The following is an 8,735-nucleotide window of genomic DNA, read 5'->3' as shown; positions in this document are numbered from 1 at the left end:
CGCCATAAGTGTCAAAATCAACAATTTGACAATGAGATCATTAAAACGACTGACTTAATTGAAAACAAAATGCTAAACTTCGCATTTCATTGTGCTAAATTATCAATCCATGTTAAATCATCCTATTATTTATTCTTTTTATTTTGACATACTACCTGGTCATATTTAGGGTCAAAACTGCAATAACAACTTCACTGGTTAAGCATGGTACGCTTTTGCTCGTGCCACCACGATGTATGGACGAATTAAAGGGAGACTACCATAGATCTTTACATTAAAGGGAGGCTATTACAGAAAAGGACCTTAAAGGGAGACTATTAGAGACTTACATACTGCCCGCTACGATGTCTGGACTAATTAAAGGGAGACTACTAGAGACCTGGACATTAAATGGAGGCTTCTAGAGACCTGGACCTTAAAGGGAGACCTCTAGAGACCTGGACCTTAAAGGGAGACCTCTAGAGACCTGGACATTAAATGGAGGCTTCTAGAGACCTGGACCTTAAAGGGAGACCTCTAGAGACCTGGACCTTAAAGGGAGACCTCTAGAGACCTGTGCCTTAAAGGGAGATTACTAGAGACCTGGACATTAAAGGGAGACCTGGACCTTAAAGGGATATTACTTAACGTCATCATGTCACCTGGCACGATGTCTGGACAAATTAAAGGGATACTACTAGAGACCTATATACTTCCCACCACGATGTCTGGACAAATTAAAGGGATACTACTAGAGACCTATATACTTCCCACCACGATGTCTGGACAAATTAAAGGGAGAATACTAGAGACCTATATACTGCCCACCACGATGTCTGGACAAATTAAAGGGAGAATACTAGAGACCTATATACTGCCCACCACGATGTCTGGACAAATTAAAGGGAGAATACTAGAGACCTATATACTGCCCACCACGATGTCTGGACAAATTAAAGGGAGAATACTAGAGACCTATATACTGCCCACCACGATGTCTGAACAAATTAAAGGGATACTACTAGAGACCTATATACTTCCCACCACGATGTCTGGACAAATTAAAGGGAGAATACTAGAGACCTATATACTGCCCACCACGATGTCTGGACAAATTAAAGGGAGAATACTAGTGACCTATATACTGCCCACCACGATGTATGGACAAATTAAAGGGATACTACTAGAGACCTATATACTGCCCACCACGATGTCTGGACAAATTAAAGGGATACTACTAGAGACCTATATACTGCCCACCACGATGTCTGGACAAATTAAAGGGATACTACTAGAGACCTATATACTTCCCACCACGATGTCTGGACAAATTAAAGGGATACTACTAGAGACCTATATACTGCCCACCACGATGTCTGGACAAATTAAAGGGATACTACTAGAGACCTATATACTTCCCACCACGATGTCTGGACAAATTAAAGGGATACTACTAGAGACCTATATACTGCCCACCACGATGTCTGGACAAATTAAAGGGAGAATACTAGTGACCTATATACTGCCCACCACGATGTATGGACAAATTAAAGGGATACTACTAGAGACCTATATACTGCCCACCACGATGTCTGGACAAATTAAAGGGAGAATACTAGTGACCTATATACTGCCCACCACGATGTCTGGACAAATTAAAGGGAGAATACTAGAGACCTATATACTGCCCACCACGATGTCTGGACAAATTAAAGGGAGAATACTAGTGACCTATATACTGCCCACCACGATGTCTGGACAAATTAAAGGGAGAATACTAGTGACCTATATACTGCCCACCACGATGTCTGGACAAATTAAAGGGAGAATACTAGTGACCTATATACTGCCCACCACGATGTCTGGACAAATTAAAGGGAGAATACTAGTGACCTATATACTGCCCACCACGATGTCTGGACAAATTAAAGGGAGAATACTAGAGACCTATATACTGCCCACCACGATGTCTGGACAAATTAAAGGGAGAATACTAGTGACCTATATACTGCCCACCACGATGTCTGGACAAATTAAAGGGAGAATACTAAAAACCGTTATGTCACTCGCCACGATGTCTGGACAAATTAAAGGGATACTACTAGAGACCTATATACTGCCCACCACGATGTCTGGACAAATTAAAGGGAGAATACTAAAAACCGTTATGTCACTCGCCACGATGTCTGGACAAATTAAAGGGATACTACTAGAGACCTATATACTGTCCACCTTGATGTCTGGACTAAATAAAGGGAGACTTCTAGAGACCTACATACTGTCTACCACGACGTCCGATCGAAATAGAGGGAGACTACTACAAACCCACATGCTGCCCCTGGGATTGTTTTCATTATTATAACTATACATTTGTAAAAGAGTCCTAGTGCCAAATAGTGCCAAACCTTCTTTGGAGTAGAAGAACTATGTCCTTATTATTATATAGTGAGTCCCAAAATCTAGACAATACTCAGCATATCTAATAAGTGGATATTGCTTTCAAATAGTTTTATAAGACAGTGCCACTAGGACGCTTTCATAACATGTGAGAAGTTGTCATTATAATGTTCTCACAAGATTTTGTTTTTATTATTGTTTGTCAAATTTCTTATTGTGAAAAGGAAGATCAAAGCTATTGGGCAAATTATATCTTTTATCTTTTATTTGAACAAAACTTAAATCACTTTCATGTCAATAAGTCGGAATAAACGAAATGTAAACATACCCTCTTATAGAGACGTTTAAAATAATTGATGACAAACGTATCTTTTGTGCCTCCGATTTTTGGGCGGGCCTCTCGGTAATTGAACTGTCATCTTAAGTGTTATATAGAAAGACATTTCATTTCCATTAAGGGGTGATCAGAGAGAGAGAAAGAGAGACAGGCAGACAGAGGAAGAGAGAGAGAGAGAGAGAGAGAGAGAGAGAGAGAGAGAGAGGGGGGGGGGGGGAGAGGGATAGGGGTGGGGCAGGTAGCAAGGCAGAGAGAGAGAGAGAGAGAGAGAGAGAGAGAGAGAGAGAGAGAGAGGCGCAGAGGAAGAGAGAGAAGCATGCATGCTATATACGGGTTTCTTAAGCAGGACTCTGGTAAACACAGACTACAATATCAATAGAATATATTGTCGAAATTCCTTTGAAAGTATTCCACAAAGGGGCAGGCCCAGTAGTTAACAACTATTCAAATACGAAATATCACCTCTTTAACAACATTGTTACCGAAAAGAAATTACATGGCGAAAACCATTGATCCAGTTCATAGCATATGAATAATTTAAATGAATTACCGTATTGTTTTACCTACAAAGAACGGTAAAACATTGATTACTCTGTCTTTGCAAAACTCAAACTTAACATGATTTCCCAGGAGTTAGCTTGTACTGTATGCTATCAGATGCAACTTACAGCCAGATTGCCTGATGACTTATTTACAAAGGAATTTGATCGGAGTATTTCCAAGTGCAAATTATTAATAATAATAATATTTGCTCGTCCCTGGTACAGCTATCACGCTCGACTTATTGCTAAAGGGTAACGTTCGATTTACTGATCCCGTCAACTCGCAGCTTTTTTCTATTGTTTACTCATACATTGATTCTACCAAGAGGTTTCTTTGAGTACTAACTCTCTAAACAGCTTATGTGTGCGTTGAAATTCATCTAATCTGTTTACTTTGAGACACATCATTCCCACAATCTTCTACTGTTTCTAATGATTTTGTATTATGAGCGCTTAACTCATTTTATCTATATGTTTGACTTACTAAAATATTTACATTTTACTATAGCAATATTCATTTGTAGTACCGCTCAACTTAAAACTTGCTCTATGTTTGATTTATTACAATACTTAAATTTCATAATAGCATTATTCTTCTACATTTATTTTAGACATATTCATCTTCTTGGTAAATATAATAAATGATATTTTGTGCGACAACCTTTTTCTGATTCGTAAAGTATACATGCATACGAAAATGATCTATATAAGCTATGCTTTCGATCAAATTCTTTGTTTTTCATTGATGTATATATGTTGTCTTGTGTTATTTTCCTCAATAAATATGTTTAAACTAAGTGCAAATTAAGCTCAAAGTCGAATCAAAACGTGCCAATGAAATGGAATTATATAATGTTGAAATAACGTGTTTCACAATCGTTGAATAATTAATAAGTTTAACCTAAGTTAAGCTCAAAAACATAAGTGTTTTCAACCTGAATGCTGTGAGGTGTTAAACTATGACTATAATTTGATGAAGTACCTTCACTTATTTACATTTCATTTAGTAAGTTTTAAAGCTGCACTCTCACAGATTGAGCGTTAAGACAACTTTTTGTTGTTATTTTTTTTGTCTTGGAACGAGCCAATTTTTGCGAAAATCCATGGAAACCAGTTATAAAAGACTACTGACAAAATTAGATCGCAGAATTTTATATTTGAGTTCGAAAATTAATGTTTAAATTAATGCATTTTTATTAAACCCTTAGTAACGGTTTAAGCCATTAAACATTAATTTTCGAACGGAAATATGATCTTTTGTCAGCAGTCTTATGTCATTGGTTTGCAGATATATACGCAAAAAAATGCACTTTCCAAAAAGTTGTAAATGGTAAATCCGTGAGAGTGCAGCTTTAAAAAATCTTCATCCATTCAATTAACACGATGTTGAATATATGCAGGAAGGGTTTTTATCAGAAGAGTTTTAAAAGGCTGCTGCCCTTTGGGGGCTTTTTTTAGTACTTACCTACCTACTTTGCCCTAAGAAACGCCTCAGTGATTTCAATTAGTTCATTGGCCAGTTAATTTTACAGTCCAATCAAAACCCTTGAGTTATAATCTTAAAATTAAGAGAAATCTAAGATGGTGATTGAAAACAACCCCTGTAAGTGGGATTCATGTTTGATAATAGGATATTTACTATTCCTTATCATATAAGTGGACCGCCGGTTAAACCAAATAAAAACAGCATGGACACTCATCGGCTATTCATTTAATGAATAACGTCCAGTATATTTCAAAGGGCGGATCCGTGGTCTAGTGGTATTTCACTTGACTGTCAATCCAGGCGTCGCAGGTTCGATTCCTCCCCGCCGCAACATTAAAACACTAATTGCCTTCGAGGATGGACATTAAATAGGGGTCCCGTGTGACGGTGCTTTACACTGGAGCGCGTTAAAGAACCAGGGTAGCTCTAACCAGGGCTACATTCTGTCTGTGCACTATGCTCTAAAAACTACTATGACTAATAATCTTATGGAAGCACTCGCCGAATGGGCCTTACCCGAGTGCGAGTATATATCAACTTACATAACCATGTTTCAAAGGCGCCAGGCCCTATATCATCTTACGCGCGTTTATAAGTAGCACTAGGGCTAGTTTTTTTCTCAAAAGGTATGCTATTGGTTAAGTGATGGTACTCCAGAAGTGCACGAGTACGTACTTTCAAACATGTTTGTTCAATTCAATGATGTGATCCCTGTGATCCTAGTTCAATCATGTTTGAACAAGAAGTTAATCCTGCCATTGCCTTACACAGATCATAATATATAACGATTACTTAGACTTAAGTTGAGGTAAACAACGTGATTAAAGACATCGTTTAACGTTTGAATGTGAAATCTTCTACGATATGCTTATGCACCAGTCAATTGTAACCACGCCCCCCCCCCCCCAGGTCCGGGGGTATACCGGGGTTAGCCGAGGAAATGGGTCGTGTTTTTACCTTTCAGGTGGCCCCGCAGTGCCGGGTGAATGCGGTGGTTTTGTCTTCGCTTTAAATATAGCGGGGAATGGGCCTTACCTGTCCCTGGGGTGCGGGGATTTCACCATCTGTTCGTCCCCGCCCCCGGGGATTTTAGCCGGGGTTGGCTTGACCGAAAGTCAAAGTCCCCGCTATTCCCCGGACCTGGGGGCGTGGTTACAATTGACTGATGCATTATATATACTAATAAATCAAGCGTAGCTGAAACAGGTGTCTGAAATTCGCATAAGTACTAAGGATCACAAGTCTGTCCGGGACACTACCAGAATAGTGAGGACTTGAAAGTTAACAATGATAGCGTTATAAACATTGTTAACTTTACGTGTGAACTATTATAATGTGGTCATAAATAAAACAAACGTAGCTGAAACAGTTGTCTGAAATTTGTAAGAAGTTCTACGGATCACAAGTCTGTCCATGAAACTACCAGAATAGTGAGAACTTGAAAGTTAACAATGATAGCGTTAAAAACGTTTTTAATTGTATATGTAAAATATAAGTATGTGCTCATAAACAAAACAACTGCATCTAAAACATTTCTCTCAAAATAAAAAAACTACTGCAAATAGCAAGTATGTATATAAAACTACAAGATAAGTGAGGACTTCAAAGTTAACAATGATGGCGTTAAAAATGTTGTTAACTTTATATGTGAAATATTTTAATGTGATCATAAACCAACTGCATCCGAAACAGTTCTCATAAAATAAAACATAAGTACTGCAGATAACAAGTATGTATATAAAACTACAAGATGAGGACTTGAAAGTTAACAATGATGACGTTTAAAATGTTGTTAACTGTATTCGTGAAATATTGTAATGTGGTCATAAACAAAATAATCGGAAACAGTTGTCTCAAAATAAAATAAATAAAATAAAAATAAATAGATAACAAATATGTACATAAAACTACCAGATTATTGAGGACTTGAAAGTTAACAATGATAAAATTAACAACGCGGTTAACTTTAACAAAGCTCACGCATGTATTCTTCTTGTTTTTGATTTTTGTCCTTAACTTAAGTTCGACCTTCACCTAGATATGGCCAATACAAAGTTGACAATCATCAAAAACAAACAATGATGTAGCATGATTCTGAAAACTTTAATATCAAACAGCTTAAACAACCATTCAAACAATCATCTCGATAACATTCGATTGATTTCACCTTTTTACAGCCCTACTATCTATTGAAGCTTTGAAAGTGACTCAGGATGCTATGTTAAAACTAATCTCTGGCTCTTATGAAGTATTGTATTTCAGCTATTACAAGGGCTTCTGGGATGACATTTATATTGGTCAATGTGTTTGCTTTGCATAAATAATTTTGGTAAGTCTTTGAGAAAATGTCATTTAGTCTGAAGAGTTTCGAGATTTTGTTTGACTTCCTTAGGTATCTCCAATGATTGGCCAACAAAGTTATTCGCCGATATCAGACCCTTGAAACTGTACCATAACCTGTGTTTCAAATTTATGAATTAATCAGCGGTGATTAAAAAGATAACAATACAAGGTTCATGCAGTTCGTGTCTATATCTCAGGATCAGAAGTTGCCATATCACGCATCAGAAAAGAACCTGTCAGCCTGTCGTGGATTATTATTAAACGTGTAATTAAACGTGAATTCGTCTCCGTGGCCTAATGGTTTAGCCGTCCATCTACGGAGAGGAAGGTCGTGGGTTCGATCCCTTGACGCATCATACCGAAAGACGTTTGGTCCAAGTTGGTACAAGCTCCCTGGCCCGGCATTCGGCATTTGAAGAGTAGTCCTTTGAAAAGTGATCAACTCAGTAGTGGTTTTACCCAGGAAAGTTATACCCCGTTTGTCAGAACTTTAAACTGAGCACGAAAAAATCCCAAGGTTTTGACGGTTTGCATACTCAAAAAGCGGTACGTTTTAGTCCGCTGCAAGGAGATCGCGAAGTAATTATATTTAGCAGTTAAACTTTATGACTTAACTATTGTGAATCTTATTTATGTTTGCAACAATTCACTTCACTGGCAATCAATTTAAACTAAGATCAACAAATACAACTCTAAAACACTACATTTAATTAATGATATAATTAAAAAAAGCATACGAACTACTTCAACTGATATACCGGCATACATCCGAGGTTGTTATCAATAAAAATGGCCGAGGAGCTCCAAATGGATGGGGGGTACAGAAGCAAATTATTTAAATTTTATATACTGCATATATATAATTAATTTAATTATATATATACGGAGTGTATATATTAAAATTGGCTAGGAAAAATAAAAAAAAATGTTTCTTCCCTCTGTGGCTTGAGCCCGCTTCAATTTGAGTTTAGTCGATCTTAGTAGATCTTATTCGTAAATTGGATTTATCTTATTGTCATACTTTTCGTTATTTGGGCTAAATATTTGTGTGAATTGCACTTTAGCCAGAAAAAATATAACAATTTTAAGAGAAAGTTGAGAGAATATAAAAAAAAACATTTGTGACATCCACACATATATAAGATAATTGAAGGTGACAGCCTTCAGTAATACTGGACCCAGCAGGACATTGTTTTAATCAAAATCGCAAGGCTTAAGGTCGTAAATTCCCAGGCGTAGCCTCGATAATGGCGTAAACTGCGTTTAAATAAAATTATCATTACGACATTTATCGCATAGATTCGCCGCGTGACTTTAAAGGCGTGCCTGAGCACTCAATATTGAGCAGCGTAACGTTTATGACTAAGATATTTTATTGAAACGGGGAGTGGGCACTTGATGCCACAAGTCATATATTTTATCAATTATCCGCTATCGGTGACAGCAATCAATCAATGGTCGATTACTAATCAAATATGCTTATGCATGTACAAATATTTCCGTTTGGCATATTGGATTCCACTATTTTATCAAATTTAACGGGTATATCTAGCATTCAGGTATTCGAAGTACAAATACAGTCGAACCCCGTTGGCTCGAACTCGCTTGGCTCGATTTTTTCGTTTGCACGAGCTAGATATAAAGGACCGTT

Source organism: Mya arenaria, chromosome 10 (assembly GCF_026914265.1).
Source record: "Mya arenaria isolate MELC-2E11 chromosome 10, ASM2691426v1".
Classification (NCBI taxonomy): Eukaryota; Metazoa; Mollusca; class Bivalvia; order Myida; family Myidae; genus Mya; species Mya arenaria.
Note: the sequence above shows the minus strand (reverse complement) of the source record.